Source organism: Enhydra lutris, unplaced genomic scaffold (assembly GCF_002288905.1).
Source record: "Enhydra lutris kenyoni isolate GAN:26980312 unplaced genomic scaffold, ASM228890v2 scaffoldscaffold49, whole genome shotgun sequence".
Taxonomy (NCBI): domain Eukaryota; kingdom Metazoa; phylum Chordata; class Mammalia; order Carnivora; family Mustelidae; genus Enhydra; species Enhydra lutris.
Window position 1 is genome coordinate 12,747,478 of NW_019154133.1, and position 15,155 is coordinate 12,762,632.

Genomic DNA, 15,155 nt, shown 5'->3' on the forward strand with positions numbered 1-15,155 from the left:
TTTCTCTGTAAGATATCCCTTCAGCATACTTGGTGTGTTTTCTTATGCATGTTTCATTTCCCCAGTAATTTAACATGTACACACACACACACACACAAACACACATCCGCTTATTTAAATAAGTTCTTAGTGTCTGTTCACTGACTAAATTCCCTATGAACCTGTTTTTCTAACTTCTGGAGCAACATAGAATCTCATGCTTCTAAGTGAATTGCAGATTTTAAATTTTGCCTTTATTCTTGCAATCTAAGAGTACAATTGCTATTTTATTTCTAGGATCGAATCATTTGGTTGATTCACATTAAACTGGCAATCAGTAAAAATCTCCTGCTTATCCTCACCTAAGTGATCATCATCATGGTTTCCCCTGTTTAGAACTTCAAACAGTTGATTCTTCCCCCCCCTCCAATCTCATTGCAAGATTCTACCCTTCTTTTTGTGGGTAGTTACCTTGCTGTTTATGAAGACTATGTAGTAACCTGCTTAAGCTTTCTTAAATTTTAAAAGGTACAGAACTGTATGCTAAGATTATATCTTGATAACCATGGTGAAAAACACTGAAACTGAGTATCTGTTAGAGGACATGAGACAAACACAGGTACGAAGACCTGCGTCTCCGTTAGGTAAAGAGGCAGCCTACTTCAGGTAGGCTCTAGAGTCAGCAGCTCAGATTCCAGTCCCCATTTCACTCACCTCTTGGCTGTATTTGACTTTGAATGTGTTTTTTTTATTTTTCTGGGCTTCAGAGAATGGTAGTAATAATGACTTCCTAGGGTTTTTGTGAGGATCAAATAAAATAATATCGGTAATAGTGCAGGTATAACATAGCATGTTATGTTCAGTGAGGTTACCTGTGTTGGCGAAATAACTTTATACTCAATAGCAGTTTGTAAAACAATTTATCCAGTGGCTTCTATGTCAGGCATTTTGATAAGAGATAAAGGATAGGATAAAGAGATGAAGCATACTTAGTCTCTGCCCCTCAAGGAGCTTAAAATTGGGGAGTGAAAAAGACATAAATAATTACACTATACATGGTTAATGGTAGAGTTATATATAGGCTATTAAAAGATAGAAGAAGTGAATTTAATCTTGGGGAGAGGGCCATGTGGGATGGGTTCTAAAAGATGAGAGGTAATCAGCCCAAAGGGGGAAGACACATGGTCTGTTCTATGTACGAGAAGCACAGGGAAGAGATGACAAGTACGTAGTAATGTAGTAGGTGAGGAACCCTAGACAGTTTACATTACCGGGTCAAACAGAATAGTATGGGAGAGGAGCCTGGAGAAATAGGCAAGGGCTAGATCCCAAGACATGTGACATCTGAGGCAGCACAGACTTCCTCTTGGAAGGAAGAGAGTCTACTGAAGGTTTTGAGAAGGGCAATAATCTGGAGGTAAGGAAACTTAAGTGAGATAATCCAGGTAAAAAGCGGTGACGAGCTGAACTTGAAGCTGTAATGATTATCATAGTGACAAGAGGGGAGACTGTTTATGAGACAAAGTCAGATTGTTGATGATTTGATGGGAAGAATGCATAAGCTTAAAGAATGCAGTGCACAGTCGCTCTTCCAGGTGAGGCAGTTTTGGGGTGCAGAGAAGGAACGGATGGACTTAATTTGGTGAGTTGGATTTTGAGGTGGAAGCTTTGAGAGGTCAAGGCTGGAAAGAAAGATCTGGAAAACCATGGAAATAGGTGATACCACTGTGGGGAGTATTAAGCTGAAATCCTTAGCCCGATTTGGACATTTGAATTACCTGGAGAGTTTTTAAGCAAAATACTCATGGTCAGACTGCACATCCAAAGATTTAATGGGTCTGGAGTGGTGTCCTGGTCATCTTGTTTTATGTCCTATTTGTTTTGTTTTGTCTGCGTTTTTTAAATTGTGGTAAAATATGCATAACTTAAAATTAATCATTTTAACTATAAGTGCACAGTTTAGTAACATTAAGTATGTTCACAATGTTGTTCATTTACAGAACTTTTTAATCATCCCAAACAGAAACTCTGTACCCATTAAACAATAACTCTTCATTCCCACTTCTCCCCAGCCACTGGTAGCTTCTGTTCTACCTTCTGTCTCTGAATTGATTATTCTAGGTGCCTCATAAAAGTGAAATCATAGTATGTGGCCATTTGTGTCTGACTTTTTTTACTTAGTGTAATGTTTTCAAGGTTCATCTATGTTATGGCATGTGCCAGTAATCTTATTCTTATTCTTAATCTTAAGAATCTTAATCTTATTCCTTTCTAAGACTGAATAATATTCCATTGTATGTTTGTACACATTTTGTTTATTCATCTGTTGATGGACATTTGGGTTATTTCCATCTTTTTCGCTGCCGTGAATAATGCTGCCAACACTATGAATATATATGTATCTGTTTAAGTCCCTGCTTTTAATTCTTTGCAGTATTTAACCCAGAAGTGGAATTGCTGGATCGTGTGGTAATGTTGTATTTTTTAAAAGCTCCCCAAGTGATCTTTAAATATGTGGTTATGGTTGAGAACCTGTGATACAGAACAAGGGTACTTAATCTGGAAGACCCATAAAATGGTCTTCGTGGGTTAGTGACTTCTTAGGAGAATTGTGTGCTTTGTTTTGTATATCTGTGGTTTCACGTTTTGGCTCTGATCCCATTCTCAGAAGAGTTCATGACTCCAAAGTGGTACTAGGAATCACTGTAGAACCTAATTTTAAAATAGACCAAGATTGGAGTAGACGTTTCTCCAAAGAAGATACAGAGTAGCCAAGTAAGCACATGAAAATCTGCTAAACATCATTAGTCATTAGGGAAAAGAAGGTGAAACAATGAGGTACTATTTCATATGAAATAGGATGGTGATAATTTTTTAAAAAGGAAAATATTAAGTGTGGACAAGGATATGGAGAAACTGGAACCTTTGAATATGGCAAATGGAAAACTAAAATGGTATATCCACTTTGGAAAGCAGTTGGGCAGTTCCTCAAAAAATTAAACACAGAGTTACCATATTACTCACCACTTTGATTCCTAGATATTTATCCAAGCAAACTCAAAACTTATGTCTCTGCAAAAACTTGCATGCAAACGTCCATAGCAGCATTATTTCTGATCCAAAAAGTGGAAACCCAAATGTCTGTCAGTGACAAGTAGATCAATAAAAAGTGGCATATTCATACACTGTAATGTTTGGCCATAAAGAGGAGTAAAGTACTGATATGCGCTGCAATATTGCAGAAACTTGAAGATACACAGAAGGCCACATATTATGTGAGCCCATTTATCTGAAATGTCCAGATTAGACCAAATCCACAGAGACAGAGAATGGAGATCAGTGCTAAGGCATGGGTGAGAAGAGAATGAATAGTAATTGCATAATGGGTATGGGGTTTCCTTTTGGGGTGATGAAATTTTACAGAATTAGATGTGATCGTTGCAAAATTATGTGATTAGACAAAAATAATGAAATCTACATGTTTTTAAAAGGGTGAATTTTGACAGGATGGGGTGCCTGGGTGGCTCAGTGGGGTTAAGCCTATGCCTTCTGCTCAGGTCATGATCTCAGGGTCCTGGGATTGAGCCCCACATCAGGCTCTCTACTCAGCAGGAAGCCTATGTCCCCCTCTCTCTATACCTGCCTCTCTGCCTACTTGTGATCTCTCTCTCTGTGTCAAATAAATAAATAAAATCTTTTTAAAACAATGAATTTTGGGGGTACCTGGCTGGCTCAATCAGTAGAGCATGCCTCTTTCTATCTCTGGATCATGAGTTCAAGCCCTACATTGGATGTAGAGATTACATAAATAAAAAAGCTTAAAAAAATAAAAGGGTGAATCTTATGGCTTGTGAATTATACCTCAATAGAGCTGTTGAAAATAATTTTTCAAGGAGCACCTGGGTGGCTCAGTCGGTTAAGCGCCTAGTTCTTGATCTCAGCTCAGGTCTTAATCTTAGGGTTTTGAGTTCAAGCCCTGCATTGGGCTCCCCACTGAGCATGGAGCCTACTTAAAAATAAATGAATGAATAATCAATCAATCAGTCTTTGAAGAAGAAGAAGAGAAGGAGAAGGAGAAGGAAACAGCCAATGGGAGGATTGGCTGAGATGGAGGTCTGGATACCTGCAAAGGGGATGATCCACAAAAGAGATGGGAAGAGGATAGTGAAGCCATGTAGGAGGAGGACTTCTGAAGAGTTCTTTGCTGTGGAAGCCTTGGAATAGAGAGATTGAGGAGGGCCCCTGGGGGGATGTCACCCCGACAGGCAAACCCAGCAGAAAGGTGAACATCACACACGGTATGCCAAGGAGTCCTGCAGGTTTGGCATGTGAATGTTGTGGAAGGCTAGGGATGCCATATTCGGTGGAGTGACAGGGAAAGAAATGTAATTGTTTTGGATCCTGAAGTGAGTGGAAGGGAATTGGAATAAACCACAGGCCTAGATTCCCTTATTTTGAATCTCAGAGTTGAACAAACTCTGAAAATGGAAAGGTTTTTATAACTAATTTGGCAGTAAAACCTGACCTGAATGGATGTGAAATGATTTGTAATCTTCATTTGTCCCAGTTGGTGTGAATATTCATACATTTCACTGCAGAAATAATATTGAATTCAATTACAGAATGTTTCCACAGGCCCCTGTGGGGATGTTGTGATAGTTGGTGTATGCCCCATGTTCTCTTCCTAAGATTAACATGTATCTGTCTAGCTGGGTTCTAAATTCTTTGGCCCCCAAGTGTTTTGGATAAGGGACCACAGACCTATAGTCACTGGACAGGTCTGGTTATGAAGGAACAATGTGAGGTTGAACAGTTGCTAAAGAAGGATTCAGGCTCAGGGGCATGGGGTTTTTTTTAGGATGGAAATGACCTGAGTGTGCTTATAGGTTAAAGTAGAGAGGAGGGGGTAGAAATTTTGGCAAAAAGAGGCTTGGTAGCAAAGTCTCGGAGAAGATGTGGAGGGAAGTAGGAGACGGGGTTGGAATGTTGGTGTTTAGAGGAGGAGGGATCATGCATCCTCTGAGACACCAGGAATGATGATGAAGATAGCGGTGGATATCTTTGTGAGAAGGAGGAAGGGAAGTTGAGTAAAGTCAAATTGAACAGCTATTTGCTGAAGTGGTAAAAGCTGGAAATAATTGTTGGCATAAATAGAAGGAGCTGGCTTGAGAACAAATAAAAGGGTTGGCAGGCAGGACTACGGGTCCAAGTCAAGTTTAGAAAGCCTTAAAATGTCTGTGGGGCTATTCTGCCCCTCAGCTGTATGATTTTCTGTGTCAGTGCCACTTCCATGAGTAGAGAAATCTTGGGATTAAGTTTTGAAGAGTGAATCTTGGGAGAGATGTGTGAAAGGGAACTGAGGGTGCCCGGGGGCTGGTGGTAGTTGCAGCTAGGTAGGGAGGGAAATGGGGTGAGGGCAAGGCACAATGGTTTAGGTTTCCTTGTCCATGGAAGACCAGTGATTGAGGAGGAAGACAGTAAGAAACCTAGTGTGCTGGGAGATGGTGGGGGAAAGTGGCATTCAAGTGGCAACAATTCTGGGTGGTAACAAGACTCAGGGTATGATCGTAGGAGGCAGTGGCTAAAGTGAAATGGAGGTGAACTTTGTTGGAGCTGAGACAGATGAGGACCTCTGAGGATGGGTATCAGCTCATCCACAGACTTTGAAATCACCCAGGTTGATGACCTATTTGGGCTGAGGAGGAAGAACTAATTACAGCTCAAGCTTTTCAGTAAATGTGGAGGATTGAGAGGCATGTTGGTAAATCTCCTACTTGAACACAGACAGAGGGTGTTTTACAACATGGGTTTCAAAGAACCAGATCTTTATGCAAGGTAACCCTTGTACTAGAGCCGTGACCTAATAGCTGCTCTGAGGAGTGTGGCGAGTATGACCCCACCTTCTCCCCCAAGTATGTGTGTAATGAGGGAATGGGCAGCTTCTGGAATGGACTACAGGGGAGGCCCAGCAGGGGAGCCAAAGTAGCTCCATACTCTGTAATCGGGTCAAGGGTGTAGGGGAATTTGTTACCAAGAGTAAGGGCTTCAGAAGGCACAGGGAGAGATGTAGGGTGGAGTAGAATTGTTATAGGTTGTATTAGGGAAGAAGCACAGGTTAGATTAAGAATAATGGGTGGTGACCAAATGTGAGAGTAGTTTCATCTTTGCTCTTATTCAAATACCAAATACACTAGAATAGAGAGATTGTGAGGGGTTTTCCTTTTTCTGTTTTAAAATTTTTTATTTTATTTTATGTACTTGTTTTTGTATATATTCCCATTATTTTAATACAAAGGTATGTAGTATAGTGTCATCATGCTGGTTTGGACTTTTTATTCTGGACTGCTAATACTCAGATTTTCCTAAATGTCATCTTGTTATCACACATGACAGCTGTGTTTTGTGTCATCTGCCTATCCGATAAATAGATAGGTTGTTTTTTTGGTTTTTTGGTTTTTTGGTTTTTTTTTTTTTTTTTTGAGTCACTGATTAAAAAAAATAAACCAGACTAGACTGGAGAACTTCTCTTTGTTTATAATAACCAGTTAATTAATGCCAAGAATGTTATTCCACAACCTAGACTGATTCTTCATTGTCATCCAGCCCTGTAGTTCTAAGTTCTGCTTTCCTTTCCAGAAAGTGCTAGGCAGGCTTTGGCTATCACCTGGGGTCCTTCTGCAAGGGATTCTGGTGTCATTGGTCTGGGGTGGGGCAGGAAATCCATACATTTAAAAGCTCTGTGGATGATTCATTAGCAGCCAACCTTGGGAACCACCAGTGGAACCCATATTTTTCTTTCATCTCCACAGTGACACTGTGCCAGATGCCTAGGGGACTGGCACATACTGTCCCTGTGCTGTATCCCTGACTCAGCATTCTTTTATCAAAATAGAAATGAAGTTCTTGTAAACATTTTAAAGGTATTCAATTCCTAGTAATCAGTTTAAATTATAATGTCATGCCATAATCTTCAAATTAGAGTGTGTTAAAAAAATCATAATACCTATTATTATTGTGTATTTTGCTGAAATGGGAACTCCCATACCCTGCTGAGGTGATTGTAAGTTAATAACAGCTTTTTTGGAAAACAACTTGTTAATGCCCATAAATAGACTTAAATACAGTCACACCCTTTGATCTAGCAATCACATTTCTGAGATTGTTGTATTGAGATTATTGATTATTGTTTTTTAAATTTTTTAATTTTATTTTTTTAAGATTTTATTTATTTGAGAGAGAGAACATGAGCAGAGGGGAGCTGCAGAGGGAGAGGGAGAAAGAGACTCCCCACTGAGCAGGGAGCCGGATGTGAGGCTGGATCCCAGGACCCTGAGATCACGACCTGAGCCAAAGGCAGACGCCTTAATAACTGAGCCACCCAGGTGCCCCAGAGACTATCGATTATTGTTAATAATCAGAAATATGGATCAGTATTTATATAAAGGGTTTTTATTACAGTGTTATTTATAATAGTAAAAAATGGAAGCAATCTTAATAATTAACTATAAAAAATGATTAAATACATTATGGTGGGCACCTGGGTGGCTCAGTCATGACCTTCGGCTCAGGTCATGATCCCAGGGACGTGGGATCGAGCCCCATGTTGTTGGGCTCCCTGTTCACTGGGGAGTCTGCTTCTCCCTCTCCCTCTGCCTGCCACTCCCCTTGCTCGTGCTCTCTTCACTCTCTGTCAAATAAATAAAATCTTTAAAAATAAATATGGTATCTTCATATGATGGAATAGCATAGATCCACTAAAAAAAGTGTTTATGAAGATATTTAATATCATGGAAAATTTTTAGTGTGTAATATTAAGAAAACAAAGCATGTATAAAATTGCATATATATATAGTTTGTGCTTAATTGTATATATATATATATACACACACAATACATCTTAAAATACTAAGCAGAAATGTTTTTAAGTTAATGGTGATTCTCTGGGTCGTGGAACTATATGCAATTTTATGTGTTAGCATTTTGTATTTTCTAAATTTTCTATACTAAGCACATATCACTTTTATTAAGCAAAACTAATAAAACTTTTATAAAAGTAAAATTCTTGGGCACCTGGGTGGCTCAGTTGGTTAAGCGACTGCCTTTTCAGGTTGTGATCCTGGAATCCTGGGATCAAGTCCTGCATCGGGCTCCCTGCTGGGTGGGGAGTCTCCTTCTCCCTCTGACCCTCTCCCCTCTCATGCTCTCTCTCACTCTCTCTCTCTCAGGTAAATAAATAAAATCTTTAAAAAAAAATACAAATAAAAAATAAAATTCTTAGTTTCTTTTTTTTTTTTTTTTAAGATTATTTATTTATTTATTTGACAGAGAGAATGAGAGAGAGAGAGATAAGCGGAGAGTACAAGCAGGGGGAGCAGCAGGCAGAGGGAGAACTAAGACCCTGGGATCCCAGGTTCCAGGACCCTAGAATCATGACCTGAGCTGAAAGCAGACGTTTAACCAATTGAACCACCCAGGCACCCTAAAATTCTTACTTTAATCTCTTTAGCAAAATTCATTTGGGATGAATTGTTGGAGAAGTCATTCTTGCTCATAATAATACCAGTGTGTTTTCTAAATATTTGCAGACCGCCCCTCTATCTATTCAACAAATTAGCCGGGTTATCAACATCAAGCTTAAAAGCCGTGATGCTTGTTGTTATTGTTGTTCTCTATATGTTTTGAATAACAGCATTACTGAGATTCCCTGCACAGAATATATAGCTCACCCTTCGTAGTGTACAATTCAGTGGTTTTTAGTTGATTCACAAATTGCATAGCCACCACCATCTAGATTCAGAACATTTTCATTAACCTGAAAAGAAACCCTGTACTAATTAGGAGTCACCCCCCATTTCCCTTTCCCCTTAACCCCTGGCAACCACTAATCTGCTTTCTGTTTCTATGGATTTACCAATTCTGAAGCGTTCATATAAATGCAGTTGTACGCTGTGTGGCCTGCAGCAGTATCCTGTTCACAAGTCTTCAGCCCCTCCCCCCTCCACTGCCAGAAATGTCATTTATGCCCCCACCATGCCAGTCTTTCTAGCGTTGCTATGACTTTACCACCTCTGGCTCAGAACTTTTCGTTGTGCCCCTAGTTTATGAAAGCAGCAGGAACTACTACTCATTCTGGCATTTGAGGTTTTCTGCCCTCTGACTCTACAAAGTAGGCACTTACTAAATATCTGGTGAATAAATGAATCCAATGAATAAAACGTACTCTGCCTTATCTGGCCCTTTCCTTCTCCCTCAGGGAAGAAGATAATTACTCTGAGTTAGTCGGATTTCAGGTCACTGATGGGGCAAGAAACCCTCTCTCTGAAGTTTAGGGCAGTGGTAAACTTTAGCAAGCATCCAACAGCTGTCAGTGGGGCTTGGTGGAGGGTTGGCCGCCCCCCAGAGGCCACCCCCAGGGGTCCTCATTCCCTCGGGCTGGGCTAGTGCAGCGTTGGTGGTATAGTGGTGAGCATAGCTGCCTTCCCTCGGGCTGGGCTAGAGCCAGACTGTGCATTTGTGACCGTTCCTGGGCAGCACTTTCAGACCACAGTTCCGGGGCCTGATAGCCCTCCGGGAGGGAGAGAGGGTGGGTGAGGACACAAAGATCGGGGCTCCCCAGTGGCCTAGTGCTGTGTGTCACCAGCAACTCTGACCCAGCCTTGTTCGCCCTTAGCTGTAGCAGGCGCTCTGCTCCTATCTCCTGCCCCACCTCCCCACCCCAGCTTCACTTTGGAAAATCATGCCCACTCTTCCAGACCCAGCTCAGGTGTTCATTAACCTTCACCACGGCTCCCCACAACAAGAAGCAATTTTCTCCTTAGTAGTACTTTGTATTTCTCATATATACTGGATTCTGGTAATTCCATTCTTGTTTCTTCTTCCTAAATCTTTGATTTCTTGAGAATAAGTTGAGTTTCTTACTCAGTAATTGTACTGCCGTGTCCGTAGAACACAGTAATTTGCCCTTAGCAGCTTACTCAGTAATTATCAGTACAGTTGAACATCAGAAGGAAAGAAATGCAAATAGATTTTTAAATTAAAACCCTATAATTTAGGTTATATTTTTAATACCAAAAAGAGACCTACCTGTATTAATTAGAAACTTAATCTCATATGAAACATATTTCTCCAGGACCAAATGTGTTTTTGTCCTAAGTAACAGTCATCGCTCTAGGTTTTGAAACACTGGCCTAAATAAAACACCAAACTAAAGAAATCATATGCCTGTGTTATGTAGACACATGTGGTATGTCGTGATAGCACTGAGAGCCGGCTGGATTTCCTCCACATTGTCGAGCCCACTGCTGCCATGCTTTGGGTTTCAGCATGAATTCTTAATCGTTTTTTGGTTTTGGACTAGACAAAAGGAATATGATATAGTTAGCTGTCTCTGAGGTGTCAAGTAATTATCTTAATTTCTTTTAAGTGTCATTTCAAGTTTATTGCTTGCCTGTTACGTTTAAATAAGATGCAGCTGTCTTACAAATCTTTATCCACAGGTGTAGGTCTTACAAAACAGTTATTCTCACGTTGTAGGACTAATGAAAAAAAAAAAGGTAGAGAACACTACATTCTCTAATGGGAGTTGGTTTTAATCTTTCCAGTGTCTATTCTAGGCTATTTATTTAGTCCTTTAAGTTATTATTATTTGAAACACACTTTAAGCTAATTTGGGTCTGAATTCTGTGAACTACCCAGTAGGTAATTAGGAGCTACCATTCTTGAGTCCAATTATATTTATAGTTCTACAGAACACCATAATTCTCCATCTTAAGTTATTAAAGGGAGAAAACCCTCCATTTACAACTCTCCAGGACAACTCTGTCCTCTTCAAAAGTCCTCAAAACCTGAGGGCTCCCTGGCCTCGGATCCTGAGGTCAGAGAATTGAACTCTATTGTACATAGTCAAAATAATAACAATATGATTGTACTTCTGAAAGCTGTTTGTGTATCCCAAGTTTGAAACTTGAACCAAAACATAAATCTCCTGTCAACTACTATAGTATGGTCAGTTTCAGCAGTTACTGAGATCCAACATTTGAGAGAGGAAAAAAAAATAGTGTTTTGGTTCATATTTTTAGATGCCAACTTTATTTAAAAAATGTTTTCAGAATAATGATTTTTATAAATAACTTTCTACATTCTAGTAATTCTCAGTAAATGATTCTGTGCGTATGTTATTTGCAGGTAAAAATGCTTAATTTGGTTTATTTTTATAAAACCAAATTGGATGGGGGGTGGGGCTGTCAATCTGGAGCTGCCCTTTTCTATTTTTAATGGCAACTGCTGCCTCACAGCAAGTAGTGTTCAAAGTTATTGTAACGATGCGACTGAAAGAAAGTTTATAGGAATTGGTACGGTGAGAAAATGATTCAGAGGTCCTCCCATCAAACCAAGTTTTTCCTCCTTGCTCATTTTCCACTTTTGTGGAAGAGTGGTAGAGAACAGAGAAAAAACAAAAAACAGGAAAAAAAAAAAACTTCAGAGAGACTTCTCACACAGGTTTTACCCTAGTCAGGAAACATTTTTTAAACTGCCAAAGGGGCTTGTCGCCCTGTGCTAGTTTTTCCTCTAAGCACAAGCATTGAATTTGGTTCCTAATACTTTATCCCTGGGATGTGCTGACAAATTTTGCCCGTGCTTTGTTTTCCTGTTTGATTAGAGATAAAGTAACTCCCAAGAAAGTCTGGAGTTAAAATGAGTGAGAATGAGAAAAGGCAGGAAAGAATGAGTATCCCAGGTCTCATCTGTGGCGCCCAGAGACTGAGGTGGGAGGTAGCCAGTGGGAGGTAGCCGGCTGAGCTTGCCTCTGGGAGAGTGCCCTGGACCCTCTCCAGAGGGAAGCGACTAATGATGAAGAGAGAGAAGTGTGGTTTTAGTTTTATGCACCTGGAGCTGGGGGAAAAGTAGAAGGGAGCCTTTCATTTTTCCTGCTGGAATCCAGGAAGCCTTCATAAAGAGGATGGTTTTTCAGCTGAGCTTAAGGGATAGGATTTTCCTGAGGAAGAAGAGCAATTTAGTAACCTTTGCTGGAAGGCTCTTATCATGTGGGTATTTTTCTTGCTTTAAGAGAGTCACATCAGTAGGAGAGAGAATATGAGAAAATATGAGAAAGTTCCTGAAGTTAAGGAGAATAAGTGATAAGTCCAAAAGGACCAAGAGCTTCCATCTTTCTTATATAGAAATAAATTTGGAGAAGCATAAGTTGGTTGTAAGATCATTTTAGTAGTCTGGAAACCGTTGTGGGATATCTTTTATCAAAGGAAGTAATTTATACTTCAGATTTCATTTAAATGAAGGTCAGTTTCTTATTTCATTGATTTGGGGCAGCCTTTGTCTTTCTTTTACTATAAGGTAGGCTTACTTCAGTTTATGCAATACTCTTTCCAAAAATAGGCATGTAAAGAACTTGTGCATTTGTAATCCACATCCCAGAAAACTGATTATTTAAAAAATCTCTTTCTGGCTTGTCCCCCACCAGCCCCCCACCAGCAGTACAGCCAAGTTTCTCTTTCCTCCTCTTCCTTCTTCCTCCCTTCCTCTGTTCCTCCCCTTACCCCTTTCCCCATTCCCCTTTCCCTTCTCCCTCCCTTTTCAAAGTCTTCCCTTCTTTCTCCTTTACCTTCCTCCTTCCTTCCTCAACTTCCCCTCTCCCTTCTTCCCTTTTTTCTTCCTCCCTCCCTCCATTTTTTTTAAACTCATAGAATTCTGATGTGTTAATGAAAGGAAATTTGGAGAAGAGAAAATTATAGCCAAAGTACCCATCAAAACAATTTAACTGCTAATATTATGATGAATTTTCATCTAGTTTTTTTCTATAAATTAATCTTCTTCTCCATCTCTTCTCACCATCAGCTTAAATTATTTCATAAACATATACATGCTATCAAATTCAACCTATAATAGCTTACATTTATTAAATAAGCCCTTGCTAGGCGCGAGTCACTGTTGTATGCCTTTTAACAGCTCTTGCTCTCAACAGACTTAAAAAGATGGGTATTGGGATGCCTGGGTGGCTCAGTCGGTTAAGCGTCTGCCTTCAGCTCAGGTCATGATCCCAGTGTGCTGGGATAGAGTTCCATATCGGGCTCCCTGCTCAACGGGAAGTCTGCTTCTCCCTCTGCCTGCTGCTCTCCCTGCTTATGCTCTCTCTCTGACAAATAAATAAATAAAATCTTTTTTTTTTTAAGATTTTATTTATTTATTTGACAGACAGAGATCACAAATAGGCAGAGAGGCAGGCAGAGAGAGATAGAGGAGGAAGCAGGCTCCCCGCTGAGCAGAGCGCCCAATGCGGGGTTTTGATCCCAGGACCCTGGGATCATGACCAGAGCCGAAGGCAGAGGCTTTAACCCACTGAGCCACCCAGGTGCCCCATAAATAAAATCTTTTAAAAAAATTTTTCACAAGAAAGTAGTACTTACCCTTTTAAAAAAAAGATGGCTTTTATTTTTTTTCTTGAGGAGATGAAGATATTTAAGTTCAAAGAGCTTAATTAACATAACTAACATAACTAATACGTAATATTCCCGGGATTCCAAACCAGAGTGGACAGCAGAGGATGTGCTCTGAGCCACTGTACATTGTACAGCTTTTCATGGTTGCGTAATAAATTGTGTTATGAATCTTAGAGGTCTGTCAGAAAGGTCTTTGCCCATATGTCACTCTGTCAAAAGAGAGCTTTCCTGACCATCCATTTAAAAGTCTACACTGTGCTCTACACTAACCCTACCTTACTTTTCTTTAAAGTGCTAGTCAGTATCGGATAAAGTAAATGTTTATTTGTTCTACTATTTCTTCCCTCCCCACTTTTTTTTTTTTTAAGATTTTATATATTTATTTGTCAGATAGAAATCACAAGTAGGCAGAGAGGCAGGCAGAGGGAGAAGAGAAAGCAGGCTCCCTGCTGAGCAGAGAGCCGGATGTGGGGCTCAGATGTGGGGCTGGATCCCAGGATCCTGGGATCATGACCTGAGCCAAAGGCAGAAACTTTAACCCACTGAGCCACCCAGGCGCCCTGCCTCTCCACTTTCTTATGAGAATGTAAGAGTCACAGATAAAAGACTTGGTCTGTCTTGTTCATTGTGGTAGCCCCCAATATGTAGAAGCGTGGCAGGGCACCCTTCAGTAAATACGTGTTGAATGACTGAATGACCTCGCCGTTGCGTTGAATGAATTTTGCATGAATTCTGAGTTTCTTAATCAGCCTCCGTTGGGACTGATGGGCTACAACAGTCACATGCTCTGTGCTCCCCTCTGTACATTTGCCCTGAGAGCCTGCGGCACTCCATACCCGTCAGTGACGCCGCACTGCGACCCAGTGGGCTTCTTGTGTAGACTGGCTTGTGCCACTGCTTGTTACAGCAATTAATCAACTATTATGTAACTAAGTATGAGTTTGAAAAGACACACATGCTTCTGTAAAAACGAGGATGGATGCTTTGAAAAACTCTAATGGACAAAAATTACTGTCAAGTAAGTATACGCAACGCAACTGTAATAGATAGAAAAAATAAGAAAAATATACCTCATAAGCACTGTTAAGAAATCAGATTCTCTACAATTTCTAGCTGTGTCTTAGACAAAGAATGAGTGGACAGTGCCTTACTAATATCAGTTCGAAACTCCATTGGAGAGGGATAGTCTGGTGTTTATGTTTAAAGCCAAAACAAAATGATTAAAGGTAGAAGGTGTCATTTTTATCATTGCTCTTAATACGTGACTTCTAAAATCAACCAATTACTACTTCTGTTCTATAGGAAAAGAAGGTTTTTACTGTTTGGAATGAAACAGCCTTCTTAGTGTGCCCCAGAAAATTTCTAACTGGTTTTGTTATTTCAATAACTTCATAATAAATTCAGTAATAACAATACTAGTTCATTTCCCTTCAGGGAGTAATTGCTTGTGAGCTGAGGCCTGATTTCCTCTCTGCACCAGAATGTGAGCTTCAGGAGGACAGGGACTTTGTTTTTTTCATGGCCCTGTTTCCAATGCCTACAGTGGTACCTGGGGCATTAATCAGGTACTGAGCGGATAGACAGATGATTCCAAAGTATGTATGTTCTTTGTAGAAAGAAATGTTTTGCATTTTGCAATAATACCGTTAGATTTTTAACAAGAACAAAAGTATTTTCAAATTATGTATTCACTGGTGATCAAATTAAAATATACTGCTTTCT

General features: G+C 40.0%; 1 protein-coding gene across 2 annotated transcripts in view; it reads left to right on the forward strand.

The window, feature by feature from the left end:
* LOC111156771 (nuclear receptor coactivator 2) overlaps nucleotides 1-15,155 on the forward strand; it is a 294,726-nt gene that overhangs the window by 165,555 nt on the left and 114,016 nt on the right. The window lies entirely within an intron of this gene.